Here is a 17,652-nt window from a genome sequence, read left to right as displayed (position 1 = left end):
CTCTCGGAATTACCATTTCACAAATTGTTAAATTAATTGGTTTTTAATCTTCTAATGACTTTGAACATTATTAATTTAACACATTTAATAACCTTAACACATTACATAAGCCATATGATCAAACTTTATACACATTCATGTCATCATCAAACACAAACATATAAATACACTTCTTTATATAATCAAACACAATCATAAACAATTTAACATTAAACACAATCTTAATTTTTAAAAAACAACACACACTTGATTAGATTTTTTAAGAATCTAGATTGGAATGTAGAAAACCAATTAATTTTCCAAATTATGATTTGGTAACACCGAAAGTTAATAACATAACTTTCGGTTTTGATGGTTTTCACCGAAAGTTTTGAATAAACCTCTCGGTCCTGACCTTAAATAGAATATTTTTGGGAAGGGTCAAAGCCGAAGGTTTATTTGAAAACCTTCGGTTTTTACCCTTCCCAACACTTAGAAAATTTTCATATTTTTTTAAACATGGGTAAAAACCGAAGGTTTATTTGAAAACCATTGGTTTTTACCCTTTCCAACACTTAGAAATTTTTCAAATTTTTTAAAACATGGGTCAAAACCGAAGGTTTTCAAATAAACCTTCGGTTTTTACCCTTCCCCATACTTAGAAAATTTTCAGATTTTTTAAAACATTGGTCAAAACCGAAGGTTTTCAAATAAACATTCGGTTTTTACCCTTCCCCATACTTAAAAAATTTTCAGATTTTTTAAAACATGGGTCAAAACCGAAGGTTTTCAAATAAACCTTCGGTTTTTACCCTTCCCCATACTTAGAAAATTTTCGGATTTTTTTAACCAAGGGTCAAAACCGAAGGATTTCAAATAAACCTTCGGTTTTACCCTTCCCCATACTTAGAAAATTTTCAAATTTTTTAAAACATGGGTCAAAACCGAAGGATTTCAAATAAACCTTCGGTTTTTAACCTTCCCCATACTTAGAAAATTTTCAGATTTTTTAAAACATGGGTCAAAACCGAAGGTTTTCAAATAAACCTTCGGTTTTTACCCTTCCCCATACTTAGAAAATTTTCAGATTTTTTAAAACATGGTCAAAATCGAAGGTTTTCAAATAAACCTTTGGTTTTTACCCTTCCCCATACTTAGAAAATTTTCGGATTTTTTTAACCAATGGTCAAAACCGAAGGATTTCAAATAAACCTTCGGTTTTGGCCATGCTGTTTTTTTAACAAAAAGTGAAAAGCAAACAAAATAAAATAATTCATGAACAAATATATTAAAACCAAACCAAAGATAATAATAATAATTCATGAATATTAAAAAAACACATAAAAACCTCATCGTTCGGACGAAAACCTAATAAACACATAATTAATCTAGAAATTATTAGAGGGGGTGGGAGGAGCAGGGGGTGGTTGATTCAGTCGACTCCTCAACAATACAAGCTCCTGTTCGAGACTCTCTAATCTCTGGGTCATTTCAGCCCTGTCTGCTTTAATTTCACTCAGCAATCGGCCTCTTTCCGCATCCCTCAATCGGATTTGCTCCATTTCCAGCGTCATTTGTCTCACCTCTTCCTCACGTGCCGCAATTTCTGTTTGTGCTAGCAAATTCTGGTAACACGGAGGCAATTTCTCCGGTGTACGCCGAAGACTATTCCATGAATCACCCATTCTAAATACATTTCAGATATATGTATATATACATTAATCAAACAAAATAACCGTAACCTAAATCTAATATATATAACTTTAATCAAACAAAATAACAAATCTAACAAAATCATATATATTTAACAAACTAACCTAAATCTAATCTAAACAATAACGTATAGACAAATCTAAATCAATGAAACAAACAAATAATTTAAACTAGCCTAAATCTAAATAATATATATAAACTTAAGAAATCTAAATTTAATAATAAACAAAAAAAAAACAAATGAAACAAACCTGAACGCGAGAAGAGAAAGGAGAGAGTGAAAGGAGAGAGTGGAATGAAAAAGAGAAGGGTTAGGGTTTGTATTTATAGAGGTAGATACCGAAGGTTTTCATATTACTTTCGGTTTTGATATCAGTCAAAACCGAAGGTTTATTAAAAACCCTTCGAAAATAACCATAACAAACTTAGAATTATTTTTAATTGAGTCAAAACTGAAGGTTTTCCAGAAAACCTTCGCAAAATAGAATTTCAAAAAAGGTAAAACCAAAGGTTCTTTGAATAACCTTTGCAATTAAAAATCTCCGGGATTGCAAAACCGAAGGTTTTTGTAAAACCCTTCGCAATTAACCCACATCCAACACTTAGAATTATTTTTGGTTTTTTGGGAAGGTAAAAACCGAAAGTTCTACAAAGAACTTTCGATAATAGTTAATAAAATAGAAGGTTTTACACCCCTCTCGGAATCTATTTTTAATACCGAAAGATTTACTCATCTCGAGAATATTTATGAGAGTTTTATAAAACCTTCGGGAAAAACCTTCGGTAACCTTTATAAAATAGAATTATATTCACTTTCTCAAACTAACCTTGTTCATTCTTTCCCAAACTAACCTAATTTACTATTTAAACCAGTTTTATTTATTTATTTAATTTTTTACATTTAAAATTTATTATATATAAAGTTTATAATTTGATATATATTTTAAATTATTATTTATATAAACTAAATTATTTATATTTTGATATATATTTTAAATTATTATTTTTTATTAATTAGATTATTTATATTTTGATATATAATTTAAATATAATTATTTTTTATAAATTTGATTATTTGTATTTTATATATATTTACATTTCAATTATTATTTATATAGTGTAATAAATATTAAATAATTCTAATAAATAATTGTTGGACTAATAAATTTAAAATATTTTAACCATAACAATATAATAATTAAATATTCGTGTTTTTAAATTTATCAATTATTTATTAAAAATAATAAAAAGATTACCATATTTTTAGGGTTAAAATATTAATTAAAAATGTTATTATATTTAATAAATAATTGATAAATTTAAAAACGTTTTTATAAATATATAATTATTATATTATTATAGTTAAAATATTTTAATTATTAGTATTTATCAATTATTTATTAGAATGTTACAATGAATATTTATTATATATATAAATAATAATTAAAATGTAAATATATATATATTAAAATATAAATAATCAAATTTATAAAAAAAATAATTAAATTTAAATTATATATCAAAATATAAATAATTAATTTATAAAAATAATAATTTAAAATATATATCAAAATAAAATAATTTAGTTTTATATATAATGAATTTTAAATGTAAAAAGAATAAATAAATAAAAATTGAGTTTGAATAGTACATTATGTTAGTTTGGGAATGAACGAACAAACTATTTTAGTTTGGGAAAGTGAAAGCCAAACAAGGTTACTTGAAACCATCTCATTTAAAATGATACTTATTCTCTAAATAAAAACAATATTTGGAAATTATTTTGGTTACTGATTTGGTTCCTTTCCATTTTTTTTTTATTTCTGCTGGTACTATTTATAAAATATTCTTTAAAATCTTAGTTTTTTAATAATAAAATAAATCAATTGTATGATAAAAATAAATTTTTACATTATATATAATTTAATATATTAAAAATTTATATTATTATAAAAAAATTATGAATAACAAAATTGATAATGTTATATATATATTTATTTATTTTTATTAATTCTTGAAATGAAAAACACATACACCACCTTCAGTCAACTATTGATCAAACATGAAGAAAAGTATTGAAAATAAAAAAATTGACATAAAAAACAATTATGATGAATAATAATTACTATCATTAATTACATCGTATTATTTTTTTTATAATTGGTTTTGTACAATTGGATCGGAAAATAGAAGAATTGGAACGAATTTTTGATAATAAAAAGAGGAGATTAATGAATTGAAATTGAGGAGTATATATATATGATTTGATAGATTATTTCTAGAAGAATTTGAAGAACAAATGATACATTTTCATGCTTATTAAAAATTAGTTAGAGATTTTATTATAACCAATTGTTGTCTTGGAATACATGAGTGACATTATTTCACTATGTTGAGGGTTTTTTACTTGAAAAAAATTTCGGCTAAAATGAGTTTGGAGATTTTTTTTGAAAAACGGTTATGAAAGAACTCAAAATTAAAAGAGAGGCATAAAGATAAAATTTAACCGCAAATTTTCTCATATAATCGCGCAAAGTTCATCAAACTGACGATCAAAGATTCAAACAGAGTCCGATTGAGCTGATATTTTATCGAGAGGTTGGTAACTTGCTCCTTTACATTTTCAACGGTCAGATCAAGGTTTAGACGTCTCGAAGTTTGATTTTCCGGGCTTAATGTTTTTGCCTAGTTTGAGTTTTATTTGACTTGTTTGGGACCAAAAGACTTGTATCTTTTTGGTTATGACCTTTTATCTTATTAAAAGAGATAATCAAGATTAAGACGGTGATGAGATTATGTGCTTTACACTTGACAAAAACATAATCAAGTGTGGAAAATTGTTATCAAAATGATGTTTCTCGATGACAACACTGTTGACATGTTGATAAGACAATCATTCAGGCAAAATTGCAAGATTGCATTGAGTTGGCGGATGATTAAGGATGGATATAATTCTAGTTAACACACAATATGAATGAAAGACCAAAAGATGAAAACTAGTAAAAAATACTTATAAGTTTAGGTGGAGACATCTTGAGAGCAATTCTGAAACGAACCAAGAAGAAATCATTGCATTATCTTCTAATGTGAGAAGATAAAGAAAACCTTGAGTGAGATTCCTAGTCATGAAAAAGGGGCTAGATGGGAGACTCAGTTAATTCGAAAGTGATGATTTTACACTAGTAAAAAAAGGACCTTTACCGACGGTTTTTCCCGAAGGTTTTGTAAACCTCTCCTAAATACTCCCGAGAGGAACAAATCCTTCGGGATTAAAAATAGATTCCGAGAGGGGTGTAAAACCTTCGGGTTTATTAATTATTACCGAAAGTTCTACAAAGAACTTTCGGTTTTTACCCTCCCAAAAAACTCAAAAAAATTCTAAGTGTTGGATGTGGGTTAATTGCGAAGGTTTTTGTAAAAACCTTCGGTTTAGAAATCCCTGGTTTTTTAATTGCGAAGGTTATTCAAAGAACCTTCGGTTTTGCCTTTTTTGAAAATTTCATTTCCGAAAGTTTTACAAAGAACCTTCGGTTTTGCTCATTAAAAAAAAATTATAAATTTGGTTATGGTTTTTTCCGAAGGGTCTTTAATAAACCCTCGGTTTTGAATAATATCAAAACCGAAAGTTTTATTGAAACCTTCGGCATAAACCTCTATAAATACAAAACCTAACCCTTCTCTTTTTCATTCCACTCATTTCTCCTTTCTCTCTCTTCCGCCGCCGCCGCCTGCCTCCTCCAAGCCGCGGGTTCTTCTCCTCTCTTCAGGTAATTTGTTTGATTTTTTTTTTGTTTTGTTTATTGTAAGATTTAGATTTCTTAAGTTTATATATATATATATATTATAGATCTAGATTTATGTTAGTTTACGTTATTTTGTTTGATTAATATATATATACATATATATATATCTGAAATGCATTTAGGATATGGGTGATTCGACATGGAAGAGACTTCGGCAAACACCGGAGAAACTGCATCTGTGTTACCAGAATCTGATAACACAATCAGAAATTGCGGCACGTGAGGAAGAGGTCAGAAAGATGACGCTGGAAATGGAACAAATCCGATTAAGGGATGCCGAAAGAGGTCGTTTGCTCAGTGAAATCAAAGCGGACCGGGCCGAAATGTCTCAGAGATTAGAGAATCTCTAACAGGAACTTGTCTTGTTGAGGAGTCGACTGAATCAACCACCCCCTCCTTCCACCCCATCTAATAATTAATTTGTAGATTTATTATGGATTTATTATGGGTTTATGACAATTAATATTTAATTTTATGCGTTATGTTTTAATATTTATGAATTATTGTTATTATGTTTGTTTGGTTTGGTTTAATATGTTTTAAATAATTATGTTTTGTTGACTTTTCACCTTTTTTTTAAAAAAAAAAACCGCATCGCCAAAACCGAGGGTTTATTTGAAAACCTTCGGTTTTGACCAATTTTTTTTTAAAATATTGAGGTAAAAACCGAAGGTTTTCAAATAAACCTTCGGTTTTGACCATACATTAAAAAAATCAGATTTTTTTCTAAGTATGGGGAAGGGTAAAAACCGAAGGTTTTCAAATAAACCTTCGGTTTTGACCATACATTAAAAAAATCAGATATTTTTCTAAGTATGGGGAAGGGTAAAAACCGAAGGTTTTCAAATAAACCTTCGGTTTTGTCCTTACATTAAAAAAATCGGAAGTGTAAAAACCGAAGGTTTTCAAATAAACCTTCGGTTTTGACCATACATTAAAAAAATCAGATTTTTTTCTAAGTATGGGGAAGGGTAAAAACCGAAGGTTTTCAAATAAACCTTCGGTTTTAACAATTCCCAAAAAACTTCTGATCAAGGTCAAGACCGAGAGATATATTTAAAACCTTCGCAAATACACATCAAAACCGAAAGTTAATTTTATAACTTTCGGTTTTAACACTACCTAGTTTGTTCAATTATTTTGTTTTTAACCCACTAATCTTAACTTCTAACTAATATAATCATTTTCGTGTTCTATTTTAAAAATTAATATTGTGTTTCATGTTCAAATATTTATGATTGTGTTTGATTATTATAGAGAAGTCTATATGAATGTTCATGTTTGATTATCTTATGAATGTAGGTAATGTTTGATCATATGGATTGTGCAATATTTTAAAGACATCAAATGTGGTAAACTAATATTGTTATAGGTCATTAGAAGGTGAAAAACCAAAGAATTTAACAATTTATCAAGTGCTAATTCCGAAAGTTATATAATTAACTTTCGGAAATAACCATCAAAACCGAAAGTTTTCTATAAACTTTCGGATTTTACATTTCTCAAGAACGAGGGTTTTATATAAATCCTTCGATTTTGATGGATATTTCCGAAAGTTAATTATATAACTTTCGGAATTAGCACTTGACAAATTGTTAAATTCTTTGGTTTTCTACCTTCCAATCTAGACTCCTAAGTAATATAATCGAGTGTGTGTTTTTATTTGAAAAATTTAAATTGTCTTTAATGTTAAAATGTTTATGAATGTGTTTGATTATATATAGAAGTGTATATGAATGTTTATGTTTGATTATCCTATGTATTTGTGTAATGTTTGATCATATGGATTGGGAAATGTTTTAAGGATATCAAATGTGTTAAATTAATGTTGTTCAACGTTATTAGAAAGTGAGAATCCAAATAATTTAACAAGTTCTCATGTTGTAAAACCGAAAGTTAAATATATAACTTTCGGAAATATGCATAAAAAACGAAAGATTTACCAAAGCCTCTCGTTTTTGTGTATTTAAATTTAATTGTAAAAATGTATTTAAACATTAAAAACCGAGAGTTATATTAAAACTCTCGGAATTTGAACATTAAAAACCGAGAGTTATATGAAAACTCTCGGTTTTTGATTATAATAAAAACCGAGAGTTTTGATATAACTCTCAGTTTTTATTATAATCAAAAACCGAGAGTTTTGCTATAACTCTCGGTAACCATTTATTTAATTAAAAAAAAAACCTCTCTTTCTCTTTTCCCCGTTTCTTCTCCGCTTTCTCCCTCTCCAGCCGCTCCTCTTCTCCAGCGCCGCCAACAGATCCGATCGACGCCGCTCCCTCCGGTTGAAGAAGACGACGCCGCCCGTAGAAGACAACGCCGCCAAGACGCCGCCCCTGTTGAAGCCGCGAAGACGTCTCTCCACCTCTCCGGTTGAAGATCTGCCGCGGCTCCTGTTGAAGTTCTGCCGCCGCGCCTCCGCCGCTTTCAGCCGCGCCTCAGCCGTGCCTCAGCCGACGATTGAAGGTCAGTTATTGGATTTGAGGTTTATTTATATATATATTAGTGTTATATATGTTAGATTTTAGGGTTAGTTTTTAGGATTTGTTAGATTTAGGAATTATTAATGTTATTATTGAATCTAATTGAATCTGTTTGAATGATAGATTTACTGAAGTATTAGATTGATGTTATATATGTTAGATTTGGTTTGGAATTGTTGGATTAAAGTTGATTTATGTTAGAATCTGTTTAATTTAGGATTATGGTTTGATTTTTGTTTGATTTAGTTTAGATTGGTTTGATTTTGGTTTGATTGAGGTTTGATTTTGGTTTGATTTATGTTTGATTTTGGTTTGGTTAATTGGTTTCGTTAAAAATTGGTTTATATTGAGTTTGATTTAGGTTTGGTTAATGGGTTTGATTGATGGTTATTGATTTTGATTTAGGTTTGGTTATTAGGTTTGATTAATGTCAAAAATTGGTTTATATTGAGTTTGGTTTAGGTGTGGTTATTTGGTTTGATTCATAGTTATTGAGATTATGTTAGAATTGAATTGTTTGGATTAGATTTGATTTTGGTTATTAGATTTGGTTTGAAATTGTTTGATTAATGTTAGATTTAGGTTATATGTTCAATATTTTGGTTAGATTTGGTTTTTATATTGATTTGTTAGATTAGGTTTGTTAGATTATATTTTGTTTGGATTTATGTCAAATTTAAGTTAGATAATATGGTTTGATTTTGTCTGATTTTGGATTAGGACCGTCCGTCTCTTGAAGATCGCCGAGGTTATTCCACCTTCAGCTGCCTCCTCCACCGTCGCCGCCACAACTGCTGAAAAAGGTCAGTTTTTAAGGATTTTTATGTTGTTAGGATTATATTTGATTTTAGGTATGAATTGAATTATTTGAATTATATATGATTGAAATAGTGTTTGACTAGGTTTGATTAGTTTAAAAAATGGGTTAGATTAATGATGATTGGTTATTTGAATTAGGCAAGATTGAAGACTGCCGTGCTAGATTGGTTAAATTAGGTTAGATTAGATTTGAAATGTTTAGGATGAAATATTGTTTGTTCAGGTGGAATTTGGCTTGGATAATGTTAGATTAGGTTTGAAATGTATATGAGCAAGAGAACAAAGATATATCATGAAACGCGGGGAGACAATTGGAACAAACTCGGCATTTTCTTCCGTCTACCTTATTGGAAATCGCTATTATTGAGACATAATTTGGATGTGATGCATATTGAGAAAAATATCTGTGATAGCGTGTTGGGAACAATAATGAATGTGAAAGAGAAGACTAAGGATGGTCCTAAAGCGCGTAAAGACTTAGAACTCTTAGGCATAAAATCATGGTTACATCCTATAAGTGGTAAGTGGTTTGATACACACTCGGGGGAACTAGGAGTGAAAGTGGATAAATATGGCTTCGTAAGTGTAAATGTAAACCGAATTTTGAAAACCCAAAGTCAAGACCCGTATATATTGGCGAGTCAAACAAAACAAGTATTCTACGCCCCTGATATGTCAGCCCGACCCGGTTGGAAGATTGTGACAAAAATAAAACTGCGGTTTACAAACATATAGTTGAGATTAATTAATTAGGTAGATTTAATTATGTTTTTAACTTTATATTCATTTTTATTACTACTTTATTTCAATTATTCACTCATTTTTATTAATGGTGTGAATTAAGAATGTCTGAAGGTCATAAAACAACTTGGAAGAGTATGAGGAAGACACCCAAGAAATTGGATAAGAGTTACCAAAACCTACTTGCCCAATCCGAGTCGTTAAAGCGACGAGGATCGTCTTCTAGAGACCAACCACCGATTCCTGTGGTCCCGATAGCTACTGCGCCTCCCCGAACATACGAGACTGAAGACGATGATGACCTCGCAGAGTTTATAGAGAGCACATTCGCTGATAACCTGCCTAGCGATGAGGCTGAAGACGAGGGTCTTGAGGAGCCTATCGAGGAGCAGGATGACGAGGAGGAGCACGGGACCACTCCCGACCCATCATCGACAGGTATTTCGTTTACAAATTAGTTAGTGTTTCAATTGATTGACATATTTAATTAAGATTTTGATAATTTTGAAGAATCTTCTGCCCGCAAGAGACGGGGGAAGAACAAGAATATAGCGCTGTCTAAGAGGCTAGCGGGGACGAGGATCCCTCTAACGTTTAGAGAGAAGGATGGGAGGCCAGGCGGTACAGACGTGGGAAGGACACGGTGGTCTAGACATGTGGGGTCGATTATCCGGGACCCCGCAGCCGTGTCACACCGTCTTCTCAAGTGGAAGGCTTTAAGTGCAGACCAATTGGATTCACTGTGGACTGCTATCAAGGTTAATAATTATTACTTGATTATACATTACGTCATTAAATAATTATTTTTCACATTTGGATGTTATTTTTTTCAGGATCCGTTCGAAGCGACTAATGGTGACATTGAGTCTTTTCGAACGACGGGGTTGGGACACGCCAATCAGATATGGGATAGATGGTGGTCGGATTTGAACAAAAATTATATCCGCGTCCACAAAGGAGACGAGGCGGCGGTACTGGCTAATCCTCCACCGGACTACGATCGAGATGATTGAGAGTTTGTGTGTCGCAACCATTTCTTCACATAAACGTTTAAGGTACGGTTTCATAATTCAAATAAGAGTTGATATTAATTAATCTAACTTCATTTGTTATTTCAAATACAGAGACACAGTACTACAAATATGAAGAATCGGAAGAATCTGAAATTCCCGCATCGAACGGGAAGTAGACCGTTTGCACAAATTGAAGACGAGTTGGTAAGTACATTATTTGTAATAACTTAATATAAAGATTGTTATTAATTATATAAATCATTTATTTCAACAGGCGATTGAAATGGGACGGCCACCGTCTGTAATTGAAGTATTCAAGAGGACCCGTACACCAAAACCGACACAAGAAAACCCAACACCCGTCCCGGACGAACACGTGCAAGAGAAAATTGTAAGTGAATTGAATATGCCTAGTTTTTTTATTATAGAAATGATGTTTTATTTGAATTGTGCAGGCTGAGATGGAGGAGGTTGTTAGTAACGAACCGGGAATATCTGATTTTGAATTGACGGAGAGGGTGTTCGGACAACAAAAACACGGGGTCGTCTTCGGAATGGGATCAGGCGTCCGGCCCACACACTTTCGTGAGGATCGTCGTAGTGGAAACAGTTCACAGCGAAACAATGAGCGATTGTTAGAAGAGAATCAAATGATGAAGCTCAAGCTGGAGGAACTGGAGAAGAGGGATGAAGAAAGAAGGCGCAAAATGGATGAAATGAAAGCGAAAAATGAAGAAATTGTGGAAAGAATGGAGAGGGAGAAGTCAGAGATGAACGCAAGAATGGAGAGAATAGAATTGTATATGAGGCAAGGACCACCTCCTCCCCCCACAAGCTAAGGTTGTTTCGATTCAAAACATTTTTTCATTAGTGGTTGAATTTAGAACAGATTGTTCGGAATATTAGTTTGGTGTCGAATTTTGTAATGTTCATGATCAATTAATGTGATCGTTTAATGTATGTTGCATTTCTTTTATCATTGATATATTGGTTTGGTGGCTGAACAGGTTTTGGTTGCGAACAAAATAATCCGCACATTTTTAAAAATTTACATGAAAAAACCGAAAGTAAAAATGAAATCTCTCGGGTTTTCTCTTTGTGGAAAAACCGAGAGATATTAGAAAACTCTCGGTTTTTAGCCGAAGAGAAAACCGAGAGTTATTATAAAACTCTCGGTTTTCATATAAGGGAAAACCGAAAGTTTTGTAATATCTCTCGGTTTTTCCACAAAGAGAAAACCCGAAAGTTGTTTGCAAAACCCTCGGTTTTTCCACACAGAGAAAAACAGAAAGTTATTTGTAAAACCCTCGGTTTTTCCACAAAGAGAAAAACCGAAAGTTCTTTGTAAAACCCTCGTTTTTTCCACACAGAGAAAAACCGAAAGTTATATGAAAACTCTCGGTTTTTCTACAATGAGAAAAACCAAAAGTTGTTTGCAAAACCCTCAGTTTTTCCATACAGAGAAAAACCGAAAGTTATTTGTACAACCCTCGGGTTTTTCAAAAAGAGAAAAACCGAAAGTTCTTTGTAAAACCCTCGGTTTTTCCAAAAGAGAAAAATCCGAAAGTTTTCATATAACTCTCGGTTTTTCTCTTTGTGGAAATCCCGAGAGAGTCATTACCGAGGGATAGCGAAAGTTACTAAAACCTTCGGTAAGGTCTCTTTACCGAGAGTTATATGGTCAAAACCGAGAGTTTTAACTCTCGGTTTTGACCACTTTTTCACCAGTGTTATTACTTCTTTTATTCTATCTTAATTGTCTATGCATTGTGGATCATAGTTTAGATGAATGAGATGATTGATTTGTCAATCTTATTGAAGAGATGATTGAGACATTGAATGAGATTCTTAGTCATGAAAAAGGGGCTAGATGGGAGGTTCGATCAATTCAAATGGAAGGATATTCAATTTCTTTCAGAGAAACTATAGATGATCATTTGAAGCATTGGTGAAGACAATTGAATAGATATAATGAATCTTCAAATTATATATTATTAACTTGCTAGTCGTTTTTGGATTAAAAAAACTAGTAAATTGCTAGTTAATTTATTCAAGAAGAAATACGAGGTTCAAGTTGGTTGAGTGTGCAACGTTCAAAGCATGATGTGTGACAAATGCCTTTTCAGATCTTGAGCTTGAGAAAAGAGATGTCGTGATAACCTAATTTATTTTTTATGAAGTAGACGATAAAAGTCCGTATTGGGTCTTCTCGCTTTTGATCAATATCTTATTTTGAGGAAGTAGTCGATGAAAGTTCGTTTTGGGTGTCAACAATTTTCGATAGATATATGATTTTTGAAAAAGTAGACGGCAAAAGTTTATCTTGGGTCTAATTGGTATTTTGGTTTCAGTCAATTGTTGGACTTTAAAAATAAGACACTCAGTTTGTGGCAAACAGAGGTAAATATTTTTTGACATAATAAAGAATTGTTAATTTTAGTTTCCACATATGTCAACGAATATGAATAAATATTGGGAAGAGTAGTTGAATGTCTCTCGTCCTTGAAATAACGTGGTTTTACTTGGTGTTATAAACTCTATTATTTTATCTTCAAAGACTTTTGTGCGGAAGTGGAGGTATAATGATTTATCTCGTAAATGGCTCAATCAATAAAGATTGATGTGTGGCTCATAACCTTATGATGACGCAATATACGTGATGGTGGAGATTGTTATACTTTAAAGGGCTCTTGATTGAGAGTGAAGTTACTAAATGTTATCTCATGAATGACTCGAGTAAAGGTGAAGATTGAAGTGTTGAACCCACTTATTATTATTTGTTTAATCCGGAATTAATTATTTTTAGAGTTCGACCGATACGACTATCTCCTAAAATAATAATTTATTTAAAATCTGTGTAATAGCTCTTAAATAAATTCATAGAATATAAAAGATTCGAAATTAAAAATATATTATGAATTTGGGTAAAAATGAGTGTCTACATGTAACATAGATTTTTTTCCTTTATATATAAAATTCACTTTTATTTTTTTATTTTTTTAATTCAAGTATTTTCACTATCATTAAAATGAGAAAATAAATTAAATAAATTATATTTGGATTTAATTTTAATATTTATTTAGATAAAAAAATTAAACTAAAAAATTATTGCAAGAATTCGAATTTTCTTTGTTAGGTTAAAATTAATTTTATATTGGACAACTTGATTAATAAAAGACTCTTATTTATAATGTTTTAAATTGAAGTAGAAACCATGACTATCTCCTAAAGTTAATTATTTTTTTTTTCAAATATCTCAATAGGTTATTACTTAATTTATTCATTCTTCTTTTTATTCTTACGATATATTTGAAATTATTTGTAAATAAATTTTTATATAATAAGTCATTATTATTTATAATTAGACTATTAAAGTAATCAAATAAAATATTAATAAATATTTTTTTATAATTTTATTTAATAATATATAATTAAAATCATTAATTTTTCATTAAAAACAATAAAACAAAATCTTCAAATAAGGCCCAAGTTTATCCTCTTTGACTTTTTTTTATAAGAAAAGATAATCATCCTATGTAACTTTTTCTTTTAAGTAAATAGATAATCATATATTAACTTTTTTTTTATTCAAATAGATATTACTTATTAAATAAAGCTCATACACTTTTATAAAAAAAAAAAGTGGTGGTTGGTATAGTATAAATTAAAAAGTAAAAGTAAAAAATAAAAAGTAAAAATTGATGTGAAAATTGATTTAAAAAAAAAAAAAGAGAAAGCAAAGTACAACAAAAAAGACAAAAAAGTGACTTGGATAGGGGAATTTTTTTAAAGTTTGAATGTGTTGAAATGTTGTATTTAATATTTTAAAGTATTATTAAAATATAATAATGCAGTTTATCATTTTAATTAAAAATTTGAATGAAGATCTAATTATATTTAATTAAATTATCAAGATAAGGTTAGTTCAAAAGATCCTTAGACAACCTAAAAAATATTTGTTACCCAGCTATAAATAGAATGTGATCACATTCTCTTTGCATAAAATTCATACGAGAGCATCTCTAGCATTTTTCTTTGCTTTAGTTGTTAAAGATTTGTGGATCTCTTGCTTTTCTTTAACTATTTTTCTCGTAAACAAAATGATTGATAACAATGTTTTCAAACAAAATTTGGTTTTTCTTATTCTCCAGTTTTTGGCTGAGGAAAGATTTACCGAGACAGTCCATAGGTTATAAGTTATTGTACATCTTCTTGTTGTGTCGTTTATGATTTGTTTACTGAACCTATCTCATGTTATAAATCAGTTTAATTTTTCTTGTTGTTTATAATTTGCTTACGGAATCATGTTATAATCATTGTACATATTTTTGTCGTTTATGTTTTGTTTACGAAATCCGCCTATAAGTTATCAATTATTATTTTTTTGTCGTTTATGTTTTGTTTGGATATATATTGACCAATTTTGTCAGTCGATATTTTGTTGAATTTCTCGTCAAAATTTATAATATCACTAGATCGTAAGAATGTTAATATGGTTACAATTGATTAATAAACATTAAGAAAATGAATTTACCTTTGAAAAAAAAAGGGTATGTAATCACTTCTCAATTTATCTATCAACATATCTTAGATAAATCATAGATATATATGCCTACACAATCTCTCATTATTAATAAATCTTTATTTTTTCATAATTAATTAACAACTTCGAGATTCTTAAGTACGGCTTCTTTTATAAACAAAATGAATTATACTTGCATATTTATTAACCTCAAAACAATTCTTTTCTTCTACATTAATAAATAATAATCTTGATCTAAATTGAAATTATTGGGTTTTCTTTAGGCTTGAGCAAGAGTCAGGTATTTATTTCAACCTCAAACATTTTGAGGATAAAGTATTAAATGGTGAGTGGGAAGAGGTGGAGAAGTATTTGTCTAGGTTCACAAAACCGGGCGAAAATATACCCTCCACGAAGATATATTTTGAGATTCGAAAACAAAAGTATTTTGAAGCTCTGGATAGGTATTTCAATTGAATTAATTCTTTTTTTTTTTTTTGTCAATATAGATATATTTCTATTAACATTTTAATGGATTTTTGTGATGGGTAATTTATGTGTTTAATTTAACTTACATTTGTAGGAAAGATAAGCACACTGCTGTTGAAATACTAATGAACGACTTAAAACCATTTGAACAACTGGACGGCGATGTATATAAGGAACTCACACAGCTTATAACCTTATCGAATTTCAGGTATTTGTCCAGATTTTTTATATATTAAATTTGATTCACATGTATAAAATAATTGTCATATCGTGTTTATAGCCTAATAACATTTTCATTTTCAAGGCATAAATTAAATTTTATTTTTGTTATGTATAACCAAATAATTTTATAGAGTAAAAATTATCTTGGCTGTACTTATTAAGGGATAAGTGAAAAAATGTATTGTCGTTCTCACTCAATTAAACGACTTGTAACCCCAATTTTTGCAAGTATAAATATTTGTCTTTATCGTTTGTATAATTAACCTGGCCGCATGGTAAGAGTAGTCAATTGTTTGACGTTTTTTAAAGATATATATATATATATATATATTGTCTTTTAGTTAACATCCAATGTAATTCTATTATATTATTACTTTCAAAGATATATAAATATATATTATCCTACGAATTTGTTTCTTGTTCAATTATGGTTCTTGTATACTATTTTTACATAATTTTCAATTTGTATTAGAGCTAACTCTATTGAGGAACACAATTACACGACAACATCTTAAATCATGAATGAATCGAGAAACTAATGATTACAAGTGTGCAGGGAAAACAAGGCGTTGTCTGCATATGGAGACACGAGTGCATCTCGTAAGAAGTTGATGATAAAGCTCAAGAAGCTTGTAGAAGCTAACCCGGTTTTCATCGACAAGCTCACTTTTCCCGACTTAAGTTCAGAAAGAATTAAAACTTTAATGAGTCAAAGGTATGTACTAGCTATAAACATGATTCTAATATTAGATTAGGTTTTATGTTTCAATTTATCATTCTAATTACATTGATATAAATATATACACAGTTTGAAATGGCAACATGAGCAATGTAGGCATCCGAGCCCATATCCAGAGTTCATGAGTTTAGCCATTGATCATGTCTGCCCCCCTCCAACTCCGACGATTCCCCTTCCATCTCCTCCTCTTGCTCGGGCTCCAGCTCCATTGGTTGCTCTCCCTGCTAGTGATACGCCGAATAACAACTCTTGAGAAATTTTCAGTTTCATAAACACCATTATTATTCCTATTTAGACCAAGTTAATACATTGAACTTAAGAACTTTGATTTATCAGGCAAAGAATGATTTCTGTTTTTTCCATTGATTTCAACATAAAATTGTTAAAATAAACCTTCGGAAGATTTGAAGTAGTGACCGTTTCTATCAAAAGTCTCAATTAATAATTAATTTATATTTTATTTTCTCTCTCCTAATATATATATTAAAAATAATTTTTTTTTCCATAGTGTCTCACAAATAAATTTTGTAATTTTATAATAAAATAAATAATTATATATATTTTTATTTATTTCAAAAATCAATATTTTAAAAACCAATATTAAATATTTCCCTTACCTAAAATCTATGTATATTAATTTTCCTTCTTATTAATATTATATTTTATTTTCTCTCGTATTATATATTCCTATAAATTTTTATCTATCATATTTAAATTGTGTATTTTATCTTCCATCATATATATAATATATTTTATAATTACTTTTATATGAAGATTTTATCGTATTTATATATATATATATATATATATATATATTTATATATTAACTCTTGTAATTTTAGTTTTATTAATCTATGATGGGTGCCGCTGATGTTGGTAGACCGGCCGGTCGAAGGAACATTATCAATATTGATAGTTCTAAAAGACTTTGTTAATTTGTACTGTTTGTTTTTTAATTGTACATTTTTACTAGGAACTGGAATACTTTCGTAGAAATAATAATAAATAATAAAAAGATTACATTGCGAAAATTAATTAAATAATTATAATTTTGATAAAAAAAAAAGTCACTTTATATTATAATTTAATAAAGATATACTTTTTTGATTTAAAATTAATGATCAAA

Source organism: Impatiens glandulifera, chromosome 6 (genome assembly GCF_907164915.1).
Source record: "Impatiens glandulifera chromosome 6, dImpGla2.1, whole genome shotgun sequence".
NCBI classification, from domain to species: domain Eukaryota; kingdom Viridiplantae; phylum Streptophyta; class Magnoliopsida; order Ericales; family Balsaminaceae; genus Impatiens; species Impatiens glandulifera.
Note: the sequence above shows the minus strand (reverse complement) of the source record.